This window comes from Watersipora subatra, chromosome 2 (genome assembly GCF_963576615.1).
Source record: "Watersipora subatra chromosome 2, tzWatSuba1.1, whole genome shotgun sequence".
NCBI classification, from domain to species: Eukaryota; Metazoa; Bryozoa; class Gymnolaemata; order Cheilostomatida; family Watersiporidae; genus Watersipora; species Watersipora subatra.
The window spans coordinates 24210463-24232226 of record NC_088709.1 but is presented as its reverse complement, the minus strand read 5'-3'; the positions used below and the strand labels follow the sequence as shown (position 1 = coordinate 24232226).

The 21764-nt window shown below is 35.5% G+C and overlaps 1 protein-coding gene and 25 non-coding genes across 26 annotated transcripts in view; all 26 read left to right on the top strand.

The window, feature by feature from the left end:
- The window catches only part of LOC137388081 (uncharacterized), a 105293-nt gene that overhangs the window by 71921 nt on the left and 11608 nt on the right, over positions 1-21764 (top strand). The gene's annotated exons all lie outside the window — the stretch shown is intronic.
- Positions 771-843, top strand: Trnam-cau (transfer RNA methionine (anticodon CAU)). The gene has a single exon. It is a non-coding gene; the product is annotated as a tRNA-Met (tRNA).
- Positions 1964-2036, top strand: Trnam-cau (transfer RNA methionine (anticodon CAU)). The gene has a single exon. It is a non-coding gene; the product is annotated as a tRNA-Met (tRNA).
- Trnam-cau (transfer RNA methionine (anticodon CAU)) lies at positions 2361-2433 on the top strand. The gene has a single exon. It is a non-coding gene; the product is annotated as a tRNA-Met (tRNA).
- On the top strand, positions 2758-2830 carry Trnam-cau (transfer RNA methionine (anticodon CAU)). The gene has a single exon. It is a non-coding gene; the product is annotated as a tRNA-Met (tRNA).
- On the top strand, positions 4343-4415 carry Trnam-cau (transfer RNA methionine (anticodon CAU)). The gene has a single exon. It is a non-coding gene; the product is annotated as a tRNA-Met (tRNA).
- Trnam-cau (transfer RNA methionine (anticodon CAU)) lies at positions 5931-6003 on the top strand. Its single transcript has one exon. It is a non-coding gene; the product is annotated as a tRNA-Met (tRNA).
- On the top strand, positions 6328-6400 carry Trnam-cau (transfer RNA methionine (anticodon CAU)). The gene has a single exon. It is a non-coding gene; the product is annotated as a tRNA-Met (tRNA).
- Trnam-cau (transfer RNA methionine (anticodon CAU)) lies at positions 8312-8384 on the top strand. The gene has a single exon. It is a non-coding gene; the product is annotated as a tRNA-Met (tRNA).
- Positions 8708-8780, top strand: Trnam-cau (transfer RNA methionine (anticodon CAU)). The gene has a single exon. It is a non-coding gene; the product is annotated as a tRNA-Met (tRNA).
- On the top strand, positions 9105-9177 carry Trnam-cau (transfer RNA methionine (anticodon CAU)). The gene has a single exon. It is a non-coding gene; the product is annotated as a tRNA-Met (tRNA).
- On the top strand, positions 9501-9573 carry Trnam-cau (transfer RNA methionine (anticodon CAU)). The gene has a single exon. It is a non-coding gene; the product is annotated as a tRNA-Met (tRNA).
- Positions 11483-11555, top strand: Trnam-cau (transfer RNA methionine (anticodon CAU)). The gene has a single exon. It is a non-coding gene; the product is annotated as a tRNA-Met (tRNA).
- Positions 11879-11952, top strand: Trnam-cau (transfer RNA methionine (anticodon CAU)). The gene has a single exon. It is a non-coding gene; the product is annotated as a tRNA-Met (tRNA).
- Trnam-cau (transfer RNA methionine (anticodon CAU)) lies at positions 12276-12348 on the top strand. Its single transcript has one exon. It is a non-coding gene; the product is annotated as a tRNA-Met (tRNA).
- Trnam-cau (transfer RNA methionine (anticodon CAU)) lies at positions 13469-13541 on the top strand. Its single transcript has one exon. It is a non-coding gene; the product is annotated as a tRNA-Met (tRNA).
- Positions 13866-13938, top strand: Trnam-cau (transfer RNA methionine (anticodon CAU)). Its single transcript has one exon. It is a non-coding gene; the product is annotated as a tRNA-Met (tRNA).
- Trnam-cau (transfer RNA methionine (anticodon CAU)) lies at positions 14263-14335 on the top strand. The gene has a single exon. It is a non-coding gene; the product is annotated as a tRNA-Met (tRNA).
- Positions 15848-15920, top strand: Trnam-cau (transfer RNA methionine (anticodon CAU)). Its single transcript has one exon. It is a non-coding gene; the product is annotated as a tRNA-Met (tRNA).
- Trnam-cau (transfer RNA methionine (anticodon CAU)) lies at positions 17039-17111 on the top strand. The gene has a single exon. It is a non-coding gene; the product is annotated as a tRNA-Met (tRNA).
- On the top strand, positions 17436-17508 carry Trnam-cau (transfer RNA methionine (anticodon CAU)). Its single transcript has one exon. It is a non-coding gene; the product is annotated as a tRNA-Met (tRNA).
- Positions 18230-18302, top strand: Trnam-cau (transfer RNA methionine (anticodon CAU)). Its single transcript has one exon. It is a non-coding gene; the product is annotated as a tRNA-Met (tRNA).
- Trnam-cau (transfer RNA methionine (anticodon CAU)) lies at positions 20212-20284 on the top strand. Its single transcript has one exon. It is a non-coding gene; the product is annotated as a tRNA-Met (tRNA).
- Trnam-cau (transfer RNA methionine (anticodon CAU)) lies at positions 20608-20680 on the top strand. Its single transcript has one exon. It is a non-coding gene; the product is annotated as a tRNA-Met (tRNA).
- On the top strand, positions 21005-21077 carry Trnam-cau (transfer RNA methionine (anticodon CAU)). Its single transcript has one exon. It is a non-coding gene; the product is annotated as a tRNA-Met (tRNA).
- On the top strand, positions 21402-21474 carry Trnam-cau (transfer RNA methionine (anticodon CAU)). The gene has a single exon. It is a non-coding gene; the product is annotated as a tRNA-Met (tRNA).

Here is a 21764-nt window from a genome sequence, read left to right as displayed (position 1 = left end):
CGTGTCAGTCTCATAATCTGAAGGTCGTGAGTTCAATCCTCACTTGGGCAGTAGTTTTATTTCTGTTACATCAGATGAAAAACTGATAATTGGTTTTTGCAATAGAGTTTGAGGTACAACCATATAATGTTTCACTAGTATGTCGAGAACTACAGGTTTATAACAGAAACAAACTGTTTGAAGCAGCTTTGAATACCTGTAAGTCTGAGCATCTGTAGTGCATACTCTGTGGTATATAAAATGCCCGAATTCTAAAATCTTTTCTTATATTTGCGTTGAGACGTTTTGCACTGAATTACTAGCTTAATAGGTTAAATTAATCTAATAAATCCTATTTCCCAGAGACTTTGTTGACTTTTATTAACTTACCAAGTGCCTCAATAGTGCAGTAGGTAGCGTGTCAGTCTCATAATCTGAAGGTCGTGAGTTCAATCCTCACTTGGGCAGTAGTTTTGTTTCTGATATATCAGATGAAAAACTGATTATTGGTTTTAGCGATAGAATTTGAGGTACAACCATATAATGTTTCACTAGTATGTCGAAAAATACAGCTTTGTTGCAGGAACAAACTGTTTGAAGCAGCTTTGAATACCTGTAAGTCTGAGCGTCTGTGGTGCACACTCTGTGGGACACAAGTTGCCCCGACTTCAAAAACTTTACCTAAATTTGCTTTGAGACATTTTGCACTGAATTACTAGCTTGATTGGTTAAATTAATCTAATAAATCCTATTTCCAAGAGATTTTGTTGACTTTTATTAACCTACCAAGTGCCTCAATAGCGCAGTAGGTAGCGCGTCAGTCTCATAATCTGAAGGTCGTGAGTTCAATCCTCACTTGGGGCAGTAGTTTTATTTCTGTTACATCAGATGAAAAACTGATTACTGGTTTTTGCAATAGAATTTGAGGTACAACCATATAAAGTTTCACTAGTATGTCGAGAACTACAGGTTTATAAAAGAAACAAACTGTTTGAAGCGCCTTTGAATACCTGTAAGTCTGAGCATGTGTAGTGCACACTCAGTGGTATACAAGTTGCCCCGACTTCAAAAGTTTTACTTAAATTTGCTTTGAGACTTTTTGCACTGAATTACTAGCATAATTGGTTAAATTAATCTAATAAATCATATTTCCCAGAGAATTTGTTGACTTTTATTAACTTACCAAGTGCCTCAATAGTGCAGTAGGTAGTGCGTCAGTCTCATAATCTGAAGGTCGTGAGTTCAATCCTCACTTGGGGTAGTAGTTTTATTTCTGTTACATCAGATGAAAAACTGATTATTGGTCTTTTTCATAGAATATGAGGTACAACCATATATAAAGTTTCACTAGTATGTCGAGAACTACAGGTTTATAACAGAAACAAACTGTTTGAAGCAGCTTTGAATACCTGTAAGTCTGAGCATCTGTACCGCATACTCTGTGGTATATAAAATGCCCGAATTGTACATGCTTTTCTTATATTTGCGTTGAGACTTTTTGCACTGAATTACTAGCCTAATTGGTTAAATTAATCTGATAAATCCTATTTCCCAGAGATTTTGTTGACTTTTATTAACTTACCTAGTGCCTCAATAGCGCAGTAGGTAGCGTGTCAGTCTCATAATCTGAAGGTCGTCAGTTCAATCTTCACTTGGGGTAGTAGTTTTATTTCTTTTTTTTTGGATTAAAAACTGATTATTGGTCTTTTTCATAGAATACGAGGTACAACCATGAAATGTTTCACTAGTATGTCGAGAACAACAGGTTTATAACAGAAACAAACTGTTTGAAGCGCCTTTGAATAAATGTAAGTCTGAGCATCTGTGGTGCATACTCTGTGGTATACAAATTGCCCCGACTTCAAAAGTTTTATTTAACTTTGCCTTGAGACTTTTTGCACTGAATTACTAGCTTGATTGGTTAAATTAATCTAATGAATCCTATTTCCCAGAGATTTTGTTGACTTTTATTAACTTACCAAGTGCCTCAATAGCGCAGTAGGTAGTGTATCAGTCTCATAATCTGAAGGTCGTGAGTTCAATCCTCACTTGGGGCAGTAGTTTTATTTCTGTTACATCAGATGAAAAACTGATAATTGGTTTTTGCAATACACTTTTAGGTACAACCATATAATGTTTCACTAGTATGTCGAGAACTACAGGTTTATAACAGAAACAAACTGTTTGAAGCAGCTTTGAATACCTGTAAGTCTGAGCATCTGTAGTGCATACTCTGTGGTATATAAAATGCCCGAATTCTAAAATCTTTTCTTATATTTGCGTTGAGACGTTTTGCACTGAATTACTAGCTTAATAGGTTAAATTAATCTAATAAATCCTATTTCCCAGAGACTTTGTTGACTTTTATTAACTTACCAAGTGCCTCAATAGTGCAGTAGGTAGCGTGTCAGTCTCATAATCTGAAGGTCGTGAGTTCAATCCTCACTTGGGGCAGTAGTTTTATTTCTGTTATAACAGATGAGAAACCGAGTATTGGTTTTTGCAATAGAAATTGAGGTACAACCATATAATGTTTCACTAGTATGTCGAGAACTACAGGTTTATAACAGAAACAAACTGTTTGAAGCAGCTTTGAATACCTGTAAGTCTGAGCATCTGTGGTGCATACTCTGTGGTATATAAAATGCCCGAATTCTAAAATCTTTTCTTATATTTGCGTTGAGACTTTTGGCACTGAATTACTAGCTTAATAGGTTAAATTAATCTAATAAATCCTGTTTCCCAGAGACTTTGTTGACTTTAATTAACTTACCAAGTGCCTCAATAGTGCAGTAGGTAGCGCGTCAATCTCATAATCTGAAGGTCGTGAGTTCAATCCTCACTTGGGGCAGTAGTTTTATTTCTGTTACATCAGATGAAAAACCGATTACTGGTTTTTGCAATAGAATTTGAGGTACAACCATATAAAGTTTCACTAGTATGTCGAGAACTACAGGTTTATAAAAGAAACAAACTGTTTGAAGCAGCTTTGAATACCCGTAAGTCTGAGCATGTGCAGTGCACACTCAGTGGTATACAAAATGCCCGATTTCGAAATTTTTACTTAAATTTGCTTTGAGACTTTTTGCACTGAATTACTAGCATAATTGGTTAAAATAATCTAATAAATCCTATTTCCAAGAGAATTTGTTGACTTTTATTAACTTACCAAGTGCCTCAATAGTGCAGTAGGTAGTGCGTCAGTCTCATAATCTGAAGGTCGTCAGTTCAATCCTCACTTGGGGCAGCAGTTTTATTTCTGTTATAACAGATGAAAAACTGATTATTGGTTTTAGCAATAGAATTTGAGGTACAACCATATAATGTTGCACTAGTATGTCGAGAAATACAGGTTTATAACAGAAACAAACTGTTTGAAGCAGCTTTGAATACCTGTAAGTCTGAGCATCTGTGGTGCACACTCTGTGGTATACAAGTTGCCCCGACATCAAAAACTTTACGTAAATTTTCTTTGAGACTTTTTGCACTGAATTACTAGCATAATTGGTTAAATTAATGTAATAAATCCTATTTCCAAGAGGTTGTGTTGACTTTTATTAACTTACCAAGTGCCTCAATGGTGCAGTAGGTAGTGCGTCAGTCTCATAATCTGAAGGTCGTGAGTTCAATCCTCACTTGGGGTAGTAGTTTTGTTTCTGATATATCAGATGAAAATCTGATTGTTGGTTTTTGCAATAGAGTTTGAGGTACAACCATATAATGTTTCACTAGTATGTCGAGAACTACAGGTTTATAACAGAAACAAACTGTTTGAAGCGCCTTTGAATACCTGTAAGTCTGAGCATCTGTAGTGCACACTCAGTGGTATACAAGTTGCCCGATTTCAAAGGTTTTACTTAAATTTGCTTTGAGACTTTTTGCACTGAATTACTAGCATAATTGGTTAAATTAATGTAATAAATCCTATTTCCAAGAGATTGTGTTGACTTTTATTAACTTACCAAGTGCCTCAATAGCGCAGTAGGTAGTGTATCAGTCTCATAATCTGAAGGTCGTGAATTCAATCCTCACTCGGGGCAGTAGTTTTATTTCTGTTACATCAGATGAAAAACCGATTACTGGTTTTTGCAATAGAATTTGAGGTACAACCATATAAAGTTTCACTAGTATGTCGAGAACTACAGGTTTATAAAAGAAACAAACTGTTTGAAGCAGCTTTGAATACCCGTAAGTCTGAGCATGTGCAGTGCACACTCAGTGGTATACAAAATGCCTGATTTCGAAAGTTTTACTTAAATTTGCTTTGAGACTTTTTGCACTGAATTACTAGCATAATTGGTTAAATTAATGTAATAAATCATATTTCCAAAAGATTTTGTTGACTTTTATTAACCTACCAAGTGCCTCAATAGCGCAGTAGGTAGCGCGTCAGTCTCATAATCTGAAGGTCGTGAGTTCAATCCTCACTTGGGGCAGTAGTTTTATTTCTGGTATAACAAATGAAAAACTGATTATTGATTTTAGCAATAGAATTTGAGGTACAACCATATAATGTTTCACTAGTATGTCGAGAAATACAGGTTTATAACAGAAACAAACTGTTTGAAGCAGCTTTGAATACCTGTAAGTCTGAGCATCTGTAGTGCACACTCAGTGGTATACAAAATGCCCGATTTCGAAAGTTTTACTTAAATTTGCTTTGAGACTTTTTGCACTGAATTACTAGCATAATTGGTTAAATTAATGTAATAAATCCTATTTTCAAGAGAATTTGTTGACTTTTATTAACCTACCAAGTGCCTCAATAGTGCAGTAGGTAGCGCGTCAATCTCATAATCTGAAGGTCGTGAATTCAATCCTCACTTGGGCAGTAGTTTTATTTCTGTTACATCAGATGAAAAACTGATTACTGGTTTTTGCAATAGAATTTGAGGTACAACCATATAAAGTTTCACTAGTATGTCGAGAACTACAGGTTTATAAAAGAAACAAACTGTTTGAAGCGCCTTTGAATACCTGTAAGTCTGAGCATGTGTAGTGCACACTCAGTGGTATACAAGTTGCCCCGACTTCAAAAGTTTTACTTAAATTTGCTTTGAGACTTTTTGCACTGAATTACTAGCATAATTGGTTAAATTAATCTAATAAATCATATTTCCCAGAGAATTTGTTGACTTTTATTAACTTACCAAGTGCCTCAATAGTGCAGTAGGTAGTGCGTCAGTCTCATAATCTGAAGGTCGTGAGTTCAATCCTCACTTGGGGTAGTAGTTTTATTTCTGTTACATCAGATGAAAAACTGATTATTGGTCTTTTTCATAGAATATGAGGTACAACCATATATAAAGTTTCACTAGTATGTCGAGAACTACAGGTTTATAACAGAAACAAACTGTTTGAAGCAGCTTTGAATACCTGTAAGTCTGCGCATCTGTACCGCATACTCTGTGGTATATAAAATGCCCGAATTGTACATGCTTTTCTTATATTTGCGTTGAGACTTTTTGCACTGAATTACTAGCTTAATAGGTTAAATTAATCTAATAAATCCTATTTCCCAGAGATTTTGTTGACTTTTATTAACTTACCTAGTGCCTCAATAGTGCAGTAGGTAGTGCGTCAGTCTCATAATCTGAAGGTCGTCAGTTCAATCTTCACTTGGGGTAGTAGTTTTATTTCTTTTTTTTTGGATTAAAAACTGATTATTGGTCTTTTTCATAGAATACGAGGTACAACCATGAAATGTTTCACTAGTATGTCGAGAACTACAGGTGTATAACAGAAACAAACTGTTTGAAGCGCCTTTGAATAAATGTAAGTCTGAGCATCTGTGGTGCATACTCTGTGGTATACAAATTGCCCCGACTTCAAAAGTTTTATTTAACTTTGCCTTGAGACTTTTTGCACTGAATTACTAGCTTGATTGGTTAAATTAATCTAATGAATCCTATTTCCCAGAGATTTTGTTGACTTTTATTAACTTACCAAGTGCCTCAATAGCGCAGTAGGTAGTGTATCAGTCTCATAATCTGAAGGTCGTGAGTTCAATCCTCACTTGGGGCAGTAGTTTTATTTCTGTTACATCAGATGAAAAACTGATAATTGGTTTTTGCAATACACTTTTAGGTACAACCATATAATGTTTCACTAGTATGTCGAGAACTACAGGTTTATAACAGAAACAAACTGTTTGAAGCAGCTTTAAATACCTGTAAGTCTGAGCATCTGTAGCGCATACTCTGTGGTATATAAAATGCCCGAATTCTAAAATCTTTTCTTATATTTGCGTTGAGACGTTTTGCACTGAATTACTAGCTTAATAGGTTAAATTAATCTAATAAATCCTATTTCCCAGAGACTTTGTTGACTTTTATTAACTTACCAAGTGCCTCAATAGTGCAGTAGGTAGCGTGTCAGTCTCATAATCTGAAGGTCGTGAGTTCAATCCTCACTTGGGGCAGTAGTTTTATTTCTGTTATAACAGATGAGAAACCGAGTATTGGTTTTTGCAATAGAAATTGAGGTACAACCATATAATGTTTCACTAGTATGTCGAGAACTACAGGTTTATAACAGAAACAAACTGTTTGAAGCAGCTTTGAATACCTGTAAGTCTGAGCATCTGTGGTGCATACTCTGTGGTATATAAAATGCCCGAATTCTAAAATCTTTTCTTATATTTGCGTTGAGACTTTTGGCACTGAATTACTAGCTTAATAGGTTAAATTAATCTAATAAATCCTGTTTCACAAAGATTTCGTTGACCTTTATTAACCTACCAAGTGCCTCAATGGTGCAATAGGTAGTGTATCAGTTTCATAATCTGCAGGTCGTGAGTTCAATCCTCACTTGGGGTAGTAGTGTTATTTCTTTGTCATGAGATAAAAAACGATATATTAGTTTTAGCTATAGAATTTGAGGTACAACCTTTTAATGTTTCACTAGAATGTCGAAAACCACAGGTTAGTAACAGGCACAAACTGTTTGAAGCAGCTTTGAATACCTGTAAGTCTGAGCGTCTGTGGTGCACACTCTGTGGGACACAAGTTGCCCCGACATCAAAAACTTTACCTAAATTTGCTTTGAGACGTTTTGCACTGAATTACTAGCTTGATTGGTTAAATTAATCTAATAAATCCTGTTTCCCAGAGATTGTGTTGACTTTTATTAACTTACCAAGTGCCTCAATAGCGCAGTAGGTAGTGTATCAGTCTCATAATCTGAAGGTCGTCAGTTCAATCTTCACTTGGGGCAGTAGTTTTATTTCTGTTATAACAGATGAAAAACTGATTATTGGTCTTTTTCATAGAATATGAGTTACAACCATATAATGTTTCACTAGTATGTCGAGAACTACAGGTTTATAACAGAAACAAACTGTTTGAAGCAGCTTTGAATACCTGTAAGTCTGAGCATCTGTAGTGCATACTCTGTGGTATATAAAATGCCCGAATTCTAAAATCTTTTCTTATATTTGCGTTGAGACGTTTTGGACTGAATTACTAGCTTAATTGGTTAAATTAATCTAATAAATCCTATTTCCCAGAGATTTTGTTGACTTTTATTAACCTACCAAGTGCCTCAATAGCGCAGTAGGTAGCGCGTCAGTCTCATAATCTGCAGGTCGTGAGTTCAATCCTCACTTGGGGTAGTAGTTTTATTTCTGATATAACAGATGAAAAACTGATTATTGGTTTTAGCAATAGAATTTGAGGTACAACCATATAATGTTGCACTAGTATGTCGAGAAATACAGCTTTGTTGCAGGAACAAACTGTTTGAAGCAGCTTTGAATACCTGTAAGTCTGAGCATCTGTGGTGCACACTCTGTGGTATACAAGTTGCCCCGACATCAAAAACTTTACGTAAATTTGCTTTGAGACTTTTTGCACTGAATTACTAGCTTAATTCGGGTAATTAATCTAATAAATCATATTTCCCAGAGATTTCGTTGACTTTTATTAAGTTACCAAGTGCCTCAATGGTGCAATAGGTAGTGCGTCAGTCTCATAATCTGCAGGTCGTGAGTTCAATCCTCACTTGGGGTAGTAGTTTTATTTCTTTGTCATCAGATAAAAAACGAATTATTAGTTTTAGCTATAGAATTTGAGGTACAACCTTATAATGTTGCACTAGTATGTCGAGAACTACAGGTTTATAACAGAAACAAACTGTTTGAAGCGCCTTTGAATACCTGTAAGTCTGAGCATGTGTAGTGCACACTCAGTGGTATACAAAATGCCCGATTTCAAAAGTTTTACTTAAATTTGCTTTGAGACTTTTTGCACTGAATTACTAGCCTAATTGGTTAAATTAATCTAATAAATCATATTTCCCAGAGATTTTGTTGACTTTTATTAACTTACCAAGTGCCTCAATAGCGCAGTAGGTAGCGCGTCAGTCTCATAATCTGAAGGTCGTGAGTTCAATCCTCACTCGGGGCAGTAGTTTTGTTTCTGATATATCAGATGAAAAACTGATTATTGGTCTTTTTCATAGAATATGAGTTACAACCATATAATGTTTCACTAGTATGTCGAGAAATACAGGTTTATAACAGAAACAAACTGTTTGAAGCAGCTTTGAATACCTGTAAGTCTGAGCATGTGTAGTGCACACTCAGTGGTATACAAAATGCCCGATTTCAAAAGTTTTACTTAAATTTGCTTTGAGACTTTTTGCACTGAATTACTAGCATAATTGGTTAAAATAATCTAATAAATCCTATTTCCAAGAGAATTTGTTGACTTTTATTAACTTACCAAGTGCCTCAATAGCGCAGTAGGTAGTGCGTCAGTCTCATAATCTGAAGGTCGTGAGTTCAATCCTCACTTGGGGCAGTAGTTTTATTTCTGTTATAACAGATGAAAAACTGATTATTGGTTTTAGCAATAGAATTTGAGGTACAACCATATAATGTTTCACTAGTATGTCGAGAAATACAGCTTTGTTGCAGGAACAAACTGTTTGAAGCAGCTTTGAATACCTGTAAGTCTGAGCGTCTGTGGTGCACACTCTGTGGGACACAAGTTGCCCCGACTTCAAAAACTTTACCTAAATTTGCTTTGAGACTTTTTGCACTGAATTACTAGCCTAATTGGTTAAATTAATCTAATAAATCATATTTCCCAGAGATTTTGTTGACTTTTATTAACTTACCAAGTGCCTCAATAGCGCAGTAGGTAGTGCGTCAGTCTCATAATCTGAAGGTTGTGAGTTCAATCCTCACTTGGGGCAGTAGTTTTATTTCTGATATATCAGATGAAAATCTGATTGTTGGTTTTTGCAATAGAATTTGAGGTACAACCATATAAAGTTTCACTAGTATGTCGAGAACTACAGGTTTATAAAAGAAACAAACTGTTTGAAGCGCTTTTGAATACCTGTAAGTCTGAGCATGGGTAGTGCACACTCAGTGGTATACAAAATGCCCGATTTCGAAAGTTTTACTTATATTTGCGTTGAGACTTTTTGCACTGAATTACTAGCATAATTGGGGAAATTAATCTAATAAATCCTATTTCCAAAAGATTTCGTTGACTTTTATTAAGTTACCAAGTGCCTCAATAGCGCAGTAGGTAGTGCGTCAGTCTCATAATCTGAAGGTCGTGAGTTCAATCCTCACTTGGGGCAGTAGTTTTATTTCTGTTATAACAGATGAAAAACTGATTATTGGTTTTAGCAATAGAATTTGAGGTACAACCATATAATGTTTCACTAGTATGTCGAGAAATACAGCTTTGTTGCAGGAACAAACTGTTTGAAGCAGCTTTGAATACCTGTAAGTCTGAGCGTCTGTGGTGCACACTCTGTGGGACACAAGTTGCCCCGACTTCAAAAACTTTACCTAAATTTGCTTTGAGACTTTTTGCACTGAATTACTAGCCTAATTGGTTAAATTAATCTAATAAATCCTATTTCCCAGAGAATTCGTTGACTTTTATTAACTTACCAAGTGCCTCAATGGTGCAATAGGTAGTGCGTCAGTCTCATAATCTGAAGGTCGTGAGTTCAATCCTCACTTGGGGCAGTAGTTTTGTTTCTGTTACATCAGATGAAAAACTGATTATTGGTCTTTTTCATAGAATATGAGGTACAACCATATAATGTTTCACTAGTATGTCGAGAACAACAGGTTTATAACAGAAACAAACTGTTTGAAGCGCCTTTGAATACCTGTAAGTCTGAGCATGTGTAGTGCACACTCAGTGGTATACAAAATGCCCGATTTCAAAAGTTTTACTTAAAGTTGCTTTGAGACTTTTTGCACTGAATTACTAGCCTAATTGGTTAAAATAATCTAATAAATCCTATTTCCAAGAGAATTCGTTGACTTTTATTAACTTACCAAGTGCCTCAATGGTGCAATAGGTAGTGCGTCAGTCTCATAATCTGAAGGTCGTGAGTTCAATCCTCACTTGGGGTAGTAGTTTTATTTCGTTTTTATTGGATGAAAAACTGATTATCGATCTTTTTCATAGAATATGAGTTACAACCATATAATGTTTCACTAGTATGTCGAGAACAACAGGTTTATAACAGAAACAAACTGTTTGAAGCGCCTTTGAATAAATGTAAGTCTGAGCATCTGTGGTGCATACTCTGTGGTATACAAATTGCCCCGACTTCAAAAGTTTTATTTAACTTTGCCTTGAGACTTTTTGCACTGAATTACTAGCATAATTGGGGAAATTAATCTAATAAATCCTATTTCCCAGAGAATTTGTTGACTTTTATTAACTTACCAAGTGCCTCAATAGTGCAATAGGTAGTGTATCAGTCTCATAATCTGAAGGTCGTGAGTTCAATCCTCACTTGGGCAGTAGTTTTATTTCTGTTATAACAGATGAGAAACCGAGTATTGGTTTTTGCAATAGAAATTGAGGTACAACCATATAATGTTTCACTAGTATGTCGAGAACAACAGGTTTATAACAGAAACAAACTGTTTGATGCAGCTTTGAATACATGTAAGTCTGAGCATCTGTGGTGCACACTCAGTGGTATACAAGTTGCCGCGACATCAAAAACTTTACCTAAATTTGCGTTGAGACTTTTTGCACTGAACTACTAGCTTAATTGGGGAAATTAATCTAATAAATCCTATTTCCCAGAGAATTTGTTGACTTTTATTAACTTACCAAGTGCCTCAATAGTGCAATAGGTAGTGTATCAGTCTCATAATCTGAAGGTCGTGAGTTCAATCCTCACTTGGGCAGTAGTTTTATTTCTGTTATAACAGATGAGAAACCGAGTATTGGTTTTTGCAATAGAAATTGAGGTACAACCATATAATGTTGCACTAGTATGTCGAGAACTACATGTTTATAAAAGAAACAAACTGTTTGATGCAGCTTTGAATACCTGTAAGTCTGAGCATGTGTAGTGCACACTCAGTGGTATACAAAATGCCCCGACTTCAAAAGTTTTATTTAACTTTGCCTTGAGACTTTTTGCACTGAACTACTAGCTTAATTGGGGAAATTAATCTAATAAATCCTATTTCCCAGAGAATTTGTTGACTTTTATTAACTTACCAAGTGCCTCAATAGCGCAGTAGGTAGCGCGTCAGTCTCATAATCTGAAGGTCGTGAGTTCAATCCTCACTTGGGGCAGTAGTTTTATTTCTGTTACATCAGATGAAAAACTGATAATTGGTTTTTGCAATAGAGTTTGAGGTACAACCATATAATGTTTCACTAGTATGTCGAGAACTACAGGTTTATAACAGAAACAAACTGTTTGAAGCAGCTTTGAATACCTGTAAGTCTGAGCATCTGTAGTGCATACTCTGTGGTATATAAAATGCCCGAATTCTAAAATCTTTTCTTATATTTGCGTTGAGACGTTTTGCACTGAACTACTAGCTTAATTGGGGAAATTAATCTAATAAATCCTATTTCCCAGAGAATTTGTTGACTTTTATTAACTTACCAAGTGCCTCAATAGCGCAGTAGGTAGCGTGTCAGTCTCATAATCTGAAGGTCGTGAGTTCAATCCTCACTTGGGCAGTAGTTTTGTTTCTGATATATCAGATGAAAAACTGATTATTGGTTTTAGCGATAGAATTTGAGGTACAACCATATAATGTTTCACTAGTATGTCGAAAAATACAGCTTTGTTGCAGGAACAAACTGTTTGAAGCAGCTTTGAATACCTGTAAGTCTGAGCGTCTGTGGTGCACACTCTGTGGGACACAAGTTGCCCCGACTTCAAAAACTTTACCTAAATTTGCTTTGAGACATTTTGCACTGAATTACTAGCTTGATTGGTTAAATTAATCTAATAAATCTTATTTCCCAGAGATTTTGTTGACTTTTATTAACCTACCAAGTGCCTCAATAGCGCAGTAGGTAGCGCGTCAGTCTCATAATCTGAAGGTCGTGAGTTCAATCCTCACTTGGGGCAGTAGTTTTATTTCTGTTACATCAGATGAAAAACTGATTACTGGTTTTTGCAATAGAATTTGAGGTACAACCATATAAAGTTTCACTAGTATGTCGAGAACTACAGGTTTATAAAAGAAACAAACTGTTTGAAGCGCCTTTGAATACCTGTAAGTCTGAGCATGTGTAGTGCACACTCAGTGGTATACAAGTTGCCCCGACTTCAAAAGTTTTACTTAAATTTGCTTTGAGACTTTTTGCACTGAATTACTAGCATAATTGGTTAAATTAATCTAATAAATCATATTTCCCAGAGAATTTGTTGACTTTTATTAACTTACCAAGTGCCTCAATAGTGCAGTAGGTAGTGCGTCAGTCTCATAATCTGAAGGTCGTGAGTTCAATCCTCACTTGGGGTAGTAGTTTTATTTCTGTTACATCAGATGAAAAACTGATTATTGGTCTTTTTCATAGAATATGAGGTACAACCATATATAAAGTTTCACTAGTATGTCGAGAACTACAGGTTTATAACAGAAACAAACTGTTTGAAGCAGCTTTGAATACCTGTAAGTCTGAGCATCTGTACCGCATACTCTGTGGTATATAAAATGCCCGAATTGTACATGCTTTTCTTATATTTGCGTTGAGACTTTTTGCACTGAATTACTAGCCTAATTGGTTAAATTAATCTGATAAATCCTATTTCCCAGAGATTTGGTTGACTTTTATTAACTTACCTAGTGCCTCAATAGCGCAGTAGGTAGCGTGTCAGTCTCATAATCTGAAGGTCGTCAGTTCAATCTTCACTTGGGGTAGTAGTTTTATTTCTTTTTTTTTGGATTAAAAACTGATTATTGGTCTTTTTCATAGAATACGAGGTACAACCATGAAATGTTTCACTAGTATGTCGAGAACAACAGGTTTATAACAGAAACAAACTGTTTGAAGCGCCTTTGAATAAATGTAAGTCTGAGCATCTGTGGTGCATACTCTGTGGTATACAAATTGCCCCGACTTCAAAAGTTTTATTTAACTTTGCCTTGAGACTTTTTGCACTGAATTACTAGCTTGATTGGTTAAATTAATCTAATGAATCCTATTTCCCAGAGATTTTGTTGACTTTTATTAACTTACCAAGTGCCTCAATAGCGCAGTAGGTAGTGTATCAGTCTCATAATCTGAAGGTCGTGAGTTCAATCCTCACTTGGGGCAGTAGTTTTATTTCTGTTACATCAGATGAAAAACTGATAATTGGTTTTTGCAATACACTTTTAGGTACAACCATATAATGTTTCACTAGTATGTCGAGAACTACAGGTTTATAACAGAAACAAACTGTTTGAAGCAGCTTTGAATACCTGTAAGTCTGAGCATCTGTAGTGCATACTCTGCGGTATATAAAATGCCCGAATTCTAAAATCTTTTCTTATATTTGCGTTGAGACGTTTTGCACTGAATTACTAGCTTAATAGGTTAAATTAATCTAATAAATCCTATTTCCCAGAGACTTTGTTGACTTTTATTAACTTACCAAGTGCCTCAATAGTGCAGTAGGTAGCGTGTCAGTCTCATAATCTGAAGGTCGTGAGTTCAATCCTCACTTGGGGCAGTAGTTTTATTTCTGTTATAACAGATGAGAAACCGAGTATTGGTTTTTGCAATAGAAATTGAGGTACAACCATATAATGTTTCACTAGTATGTCGAGAACTACAGGTTTATAACAGAAACAAACTGTTTGAAGCAGCTTTGAATACCTGTAAGTCTGAGCATCTGTGGTGCATACTCTGTGGTATATAAAATGCCCGAATTCTAAAATCTTTTCTTATATTTGCGTTGAGACTTTTGGCACTGAATTACTAGCTTAATAGGTTAAATTAATCTAATAAATCCTGTTTCCCAGAGACTTTGTTGACTTTAATTAACTTACCAAGTGCCTCAATAGTGCAGTAGGTAGCGCGTCAATCTCATAATCTGAAGGTCGTGAGTTCAATCCTCACTTGGGGCAGTAGTTTTATTTCTGTTACATCAGATGAAAAACCGATTACTGGTTTTTGCAATAGAATTTGAGGTACAACCATATAAAGTTTCACTAGTATGTCGAGAACTACAGGTTTATAAAAGAAACAAACTGTTTGAAGCAGCTTTGAATACCCGTAAGTCTGAGCATGTGCAGTGCACACTCAGTGGTATACAAAATGCCCGATTTCGAAAGTTTTACTTAAATTTGCTTTGAGACTTTTTGCACTGAATTACTAGCATAATTGGTTAAAATAATCTAATAAATCCTATTTCCAAGAGAATTTGTTGACTTTTATTAACTTACCAAGTGCCTCAATAGTGCAGTAGGTAGTGCGTCAGTCTCATAATCTGAAGGTCGTCAGTTCAATCCTCACTTGGGGCAGCAGTTTTATTTCTGTTATAACAGATGAAAAACTGATTATTGGTTTTAGCAATAGAATTTGAGGTACAACCATATAATGTTGCACTAGTATGTCGAGAAATACAGGTTTATAACAGAAACAAACTGTTTGAAGCAGCTTTGAATACCTGTAAGTCTGAGCATCTGTGGTGCACACTCTGTGGTATACAAGTTGCCCCGACATCAAAAACTTTACGTAAATTTTCTTTGAGACTTTTTGCACTGAATTACTAGCATAATTGGTTAAATTAATGTAATAAATCCTATTTCCAAGAGGTTGTGTTGACTTTTATTAACTTACCAAGTGCCTCAATGGTGCAGTAGGTAGTGCGTCAGTCTCATAATCTGAAGGTCGTGAGTTCAATCCTCACTTGGGGTAGTAGTTTTGTTTCTGATATATCAGATGAAAATCTGATTGTTGGTTTTTGCAATAGAGTTTGAGGTACAACCATATAATGTTTCACTAGTATGTCGAGAACTACAGGTTTATAACAGAAACAAACTGTTTGAAGCGCCTTTGAATACCTGTAAGTCTGAGCATCTGTAGTGCACACTCAGTGGTATACAAGTTGCCCGATTTCAAAGGTTTTACTTAAATTTGCTTTGAGACTTTTTGCACTGAATTACTAGCATAATTGGTTAAATTAATGTAATAAATCCTATTTCCAAGAGATTGTGTTGACTTTTATTAACTTACCAAGTGCCTCAATAGCGCAGTAGGTAGTGTATCAGTCTCATAATCTGAAGGTCGTGAATTCAATCCTCACTCGGGGCAGTAGTTTTATTTCTGTTACATCAGATGAAAAACCGATTACTGGTTTTTGCAATAGAATTTGAGGTACAACCATATAAAGTTTCACTAGTATGTCGAGAACTACAGGTTTATAAAAGAAACAAACTGTTTGAAGCAGCTTTGAATACCCGTAAGTCTGAGCATGTGCAGTGCACACTCAGTGGTATACAAAATGCCCGATTTCGAAAGTTTTACTTAAATTTGCTTTGAGACTTTTTGCACTGAATTACTAGCATAATTGGTTAAATTAATGTAATAAATCCTATTTCCAAGAGATTTTGTTGACTTTTATTAACCTACCAAGTGCCTCAATAGCGCAGTAGGTAGCGCGTCAGTCTCATAATCTGAAGGTCGTGAGTTCAATCCTCACTTGGGGCAGTAGTTTTATTTCTGGTATAACAAATGAAAAACTGATTATTGATTTTAGCAATAGAATTTGAGGTACAACCATATAATGTTTCACTAGTATGTCGAGAAATACAGGTTTATAACAGAAACAAACTGTTTGAAGCAGCTTTGAATACCTGTAAGTCTGAGCATCTGTAGTGCACACTCAGTGGTATACAAAATGCCCGATTTCGAAAGTTTTATTTAAATTTGCTTTGAGACTTTTTGCACTGAATTACTAGCATAATTGGTTAAATTAATGTAATAAATCCTATTTCCAAGAGAATTTGTTGACTTTTATTAACCTACCAAGTGCCTCAATAGTGCAGTAGGTAGCGCGTCAATCTCATAATCTGAAGGTCGTGAATTCAATCCTCACTTGGGCAGTAGTTTTATTTCTGTTACATCAGATGAAAAACTGATTACTGGTTTTTGCAATAGAATTTGAGGTACAACCATATAAAGTTTCACTAGTATGTCGAGAACTACAGGTTTATAAAAGAAACAAACTGTTTGAAGCGCCTTTGAATACCTGTAAGTCTGAGCATGTGTAGTGCACACTCAGTGGTATACAAGTTGCCCCGACTTCAAAAGTTTTACTTAAATTTGCTTTGAGACTTTTTGCACTGAATTACTAGCATAATTGGTTAAATTAATCTAATAAATCATATTTCCCAGAGAATTTGTTGACTTTTATTAACTTACCAAGTGCCTCAATAGTGCAGTAGGTAGTGCGTCAGTCTCATAATCTGAAGGTCGTGAGTTCAATCCTCACTTGGGGTAGTAGTTTTATTTCTGTTACATCAGATGAAAAACTGATTATTGGTCTTTTTCATAGAATATGAGGTACAACCATATATAAAGTTTCACTAGTATGTCGAGAACTACAGGTTTATAACAGAAACAAACTGTTTGAAGCAGCTTTGAATACCTGTAAGTCTGAGCATCTGTACCGCATACTCTGTGGTATATAAAATGCCCGAATTGTACATGCTTTTCTTATATTTGCGTTGAGACTTTTTGCACTGAATTACTAGCATAATTGGTTAAATTAATCTAATAAATCCTATTTCCCAGAGATTTTGTTGACTTTTATTAACTTACCAAGTGCCTCAATAGCGCAGTAGGTAGCGCGTCAGTCTCATAATCTGAAGGTCGTGAGTTCAATCCTCACTTGGGGTAGTAGTTTTATTTCTTTTTTTTTGGATTAAAAACTGATTATTGGTCTTTTTCATAGAATACGAGGTACAACCATGAAATGTTTCACTAGTATGTCGAGAACAACAGGTTTATAACAGAAACAAACTGTTTGAAGCGCCTTTGAATAAATGTAAGTCTGAGCATCTGTGGTGCATACTCTGTGGTATACAAATTGCCCCGACTTCAAAAGTTTTATTTAACTTTGCCTTGAGACTTTTTGCACTGAATTACTAGCTTGATTGGTTAAATTAATCTAATGAATCCTATTTCCCAGAGATTTTGTTGACTTTTATTAACTTACCAAGTGCCTCAATAGCGCAGTAGGTAGTGTATCAGTCTCATAATCTGAAGGTCGTGAGTTCAATCCTCACTTGGGGCAGTAGTTTTATTTCTGTTACATCAGATGAAAAACTGATAATTGGTTTTTGCAATACACTTTTAGGTACAACCATATAATGTTTCACTAGTATGTCGAGAACTACAGGTTTATAACAGGAACAAACTGTTTGAAGCAGCTTTAAATACCTGTAAGTCTGAGCATCTGTAGTGCATACTCTGTGGTATATAAAATGCCCGAATTCTGAAATCTTTTCTTATATTTGCGTTGAGACGTTTTGCACTGAATTACTAGCTTAATAGGTTAAATTAATCTAATAAATCCTATTTCCCAGAGACTTTGTTGACTTTTATTAACTTACCAAGTGCCTCAATAGTGCAGTAGGTAGCGTGTCAGTCTCATAATCTGAAGGTCGTGAGTTCAATCCTCACGTGGGGCAGTAGTTTTATTTCTGTTATAACAGATGAGAAACCGAGTATTGGTTTTTGCAATAGAAATTGAGGTACAACCATATAATGTTTCACTAGTATGTCGAGAACTACAGGTTTATAACAGAAACAAACTGTTTGAAGCAGCTTTGAATACCTGTAAGTCTGAGCATCTGTGGTGCATACTCTGTGGTATATAAAATGCCCGAATTCTAAAATCTTTTCTTATATTTGCGTTGAGACTTTTGGCACTGAATTACTAGCTTAATAGGTTAAATTAATCTAATAAATCCTGTTTCCCAGAGACTTTGTTGACTTTAATTAACTTACCAAGTGCCTCAATAGTGCAGTAGGTAGCGCGTCAATCTCATAATCTGAAGGTCGTGAGTTCAATCCTCACTTGGGGCAGTAGTTTTATTTCTGTTACATCAGATGAAAAACCGATTACTGGTTTTTGCAATAGAATTTGAGGTACAACCATATAAAGTTTCACTAGTATGTCGAGAACTACAGGTTTATAACAGAAACAAACTGTTTGAAGCGCCTTTGAATACCTGTAAGTCTGAGCATCTGTAGTGCACACTCAGTGGTATACAAGTTGCCCGATTTCAAAGGTTTTACTTAAATTTGCTTTGAGACTTTTTGCACTGAATTACTAGCATAATTGGTTAAATTAATGTAATAAATCCTATTTCCAAGAGGTTGTGTTGACTTTTATTAACTTACCAAGTGCCTCAATGGTGCAGTAGGTAGTGCGTCAGTCTCATAATCTGAAGGTCGTGAGTTCAATCCTCACTTGGGGTAGTAGTTTTGTTTCTGATATATCAGATGAAAATCTGATTGTTGGTTTTTGCAATAGAGTTTGAGGTACAACCATATAATGTTTCACTAGTATGTCGAGAACTACAGTTTTATAACAGAAACAAACTGTTTGAAGCGCCTTTGAATACCTGTAAGTCTGAGCATCTGTAGTGCACACTCAGTGGTATACAAGTTGCCCGATTTCAAAGGTTTTACTTAAATTTGCTTTGAGACTTTTTGCACTGAATTACTAGCATAATTGGTTAAATTAATGTAATAAATCCTATTTCCAAGAGATTGTGTTGACTTTTATTAACTTACCAAGTGCCTCAATAGCGCAGTAGGTAGTGTATCAGTCTCATAATCTGAAGGTCGTGAATTCAATCCTCACTCGGGGCAGTAGTTTTATTTCTGTTACATCAGATGAAAAACCGATTACTGGTTTTTGCAATAGAATTTGAGGTACAACCATATAAAGTTTCACTAGTATGTCGAGAACTACAGGTTTATAAAAGAAACAAACTGTTTGAAGCAGCTTTGAATACCCGTAAGTCTGAGCATGTGCAGTGCACACTCAGTGGTATACAAAATGCCCGATTTCGAAAGTTTTACTTAAATTTGCTTTGAGACTTTTTGCACTGAATTACTAGCATAATTGGTTAAAATAATCTAATAAATCCTATTTCCAAGAGAATTTGTTGACTTTTATTAACTTACCAAGTGCCTCAATAGCGCAGTAGGTAGTGCGTCAGTCTCATAATCTGAAGGTCGTCAGTTCAATCCTCACTTGGGGCAGCAGTTTTATTTCTGTTATAATAGATGAAAAACTGATTATTGGTTTTAGCAATAGAATTTGAGGTACAACCATATAATGTTGCACTAGTATGTCGAGAAATACAGGTTTATAACAGAAACAAACTGTTTGAAGCAGCTTTGAATACCTGTAAGTCTGAGCATCTGTGGTGCACACTCTGTGGTATACAAGTTGCCCCGACATCAAAAACTTTACGTAAATTTTCTTTGAGACTTTTTGCACTGAATTACTAGCATAATTGGTTAAATTAATGTAATAAATCCTATTTCCAAGAGATTGTGTTGACTTTTATTAACTTACCAAGTGCCTCAATGGTGCAGTAGGTAGTGCGTCAGTCTCATAATCTGAAGGTCGTGAGTTCAATCCTCACTTGGGGTAGTAGTTTTATTTCGTTTTTATTGGATGGAAAACTGATTATTGGTCTTTTTCATAGAATATGAGTTACAACCATATAATGTTTCACTAGTATGTCGAGAACTACAGGTTTATAACAGAAACAAACTGTTTGAAGCAGCTTTGAATACCTGTAAGTCTGAGCATCTGTAGTGCATACTCTGTGGTATATAAAATGCCCGAATTCTAAAATCTTTTCTTATATTTGCGTTGAGACGTTTTGGACTGAATTACTAGCTTAATTGGTTAAATTAATCTAATAAATCATAATTCCCAGAGATTTTGTTGACTTTTATTAACTTACCAAGTGCCTCAATGGTGCAGTAGGTAGTGCGTCAGTCTCATAATCTGAAGGTCGTGAGTTCAATCCTCACTTGGGGCAGTAGTTTTGTTTCTGATATATCAGATGAGAAACCGAGTATTGGTTTTAGCAATAGAATTTGAGGTACAACCATATAATGTTGCACTAGTATGTCGAGAACTACATGTTTATAAAAGAAACAAACTGTTTGATGCAGCTTTGAATGCCTGTAAGTCTGAGCATGTGTAGTGCACACTCAGTGGTATACAAAATGCCCGATTTCAAAAGTTTTACTTAAATTTGCCTTGAGACGTTTTGCACTGAATTACTAGCTTAATAGGTTAAATTAATCTAATAAATCCTATTTCCCAGAGACTTTGTTGACTTTTATTAACTTACCAAGTGCCTCAATAGTGCAGTAGGTAGCGTGTCAGTCTCATAATCTGAAGGTCGTGAGTTCAATCCTCACTTGGGGCAGTAGTTTTATTTCTGTTATAACAAATGAAAAACTGATTATTGGTTTTAGCAATAGAATTTGAGGTACAACCATATAATGTTGCACTGGTATGTCGAGAACTACAGGTTTATAACAGAAACAAACTGTTTGAAGCAGCTTTGAATACCTGTAAGTCTGAGCATCTGTGGTGCACACTCTGTGGTATACAAGTTGCCCCGACATCAAAAACTTTACGTAAATTTGTTTTGAGACTTTTTGCACTGAATTACTAGCATAATTGGTTAAATTAATCTAATAAATCATATTTCCCAGAGATTGTGTTGACTTTTATTAACTTACCAAGTGCCTCAATAGCGCAGTAGGTAGTGCGTCAGTTTCATAATCTGAAGGTCGTGAGTTCAATCCTCACTTGGGGCAGTAGTTTTATTTCTATTACATCAGATGAAAAACTGATTATTGGTTTTTCCAATAGAATTTGAGGTACAACCATATAATGTTTCACTAGTATGTCGAGAACTACAGGTTTATAAAAGAAACAAACTGTTTGAAGCGCCTTTGAATACCTGTAAGTCTGAGCATGTGTAGTGCACACTCAGTGGTATACAAGTTGCCCCGACTTCAAAAGTTTTACTTAAATTTGCTTTGAGACTTTTTGCACTGAATTACTAGCATAATTGGGGAAATTAATCTAGTAAATCCTATTTCCCAGAGATTTTGTTGACTTTTATTAACTTACCAAGTGCCTCAATAGCGCAGTAGGTAGCGCGTCAGTCTCATAATCTGAAGGTCGTGAGTTCAATCCTCACTTGGGGCAGTAGTTTTGTTTCTGATATATCAGATGAAAAACTGATTATTGGTCTTTTTCATAGAATATGAGTTACAACCATATAATGTTTCACTAGTATGTCGAGAACTACAGGTTTATAAAAGAAACAAACTGTTTGAAGCGCTTTTGAATACCCGTAAGTCTGAGCATGTGTAGTGCACACTCAGTGGTATACAAAATGCCCGATTTCGAAAGTTTTACTTAAATTTGCTTTGAGACTTTTGGCACTGAATTACTAGCATAATTGGGGAAATTAATCTAGTAAATCATATTTCCCA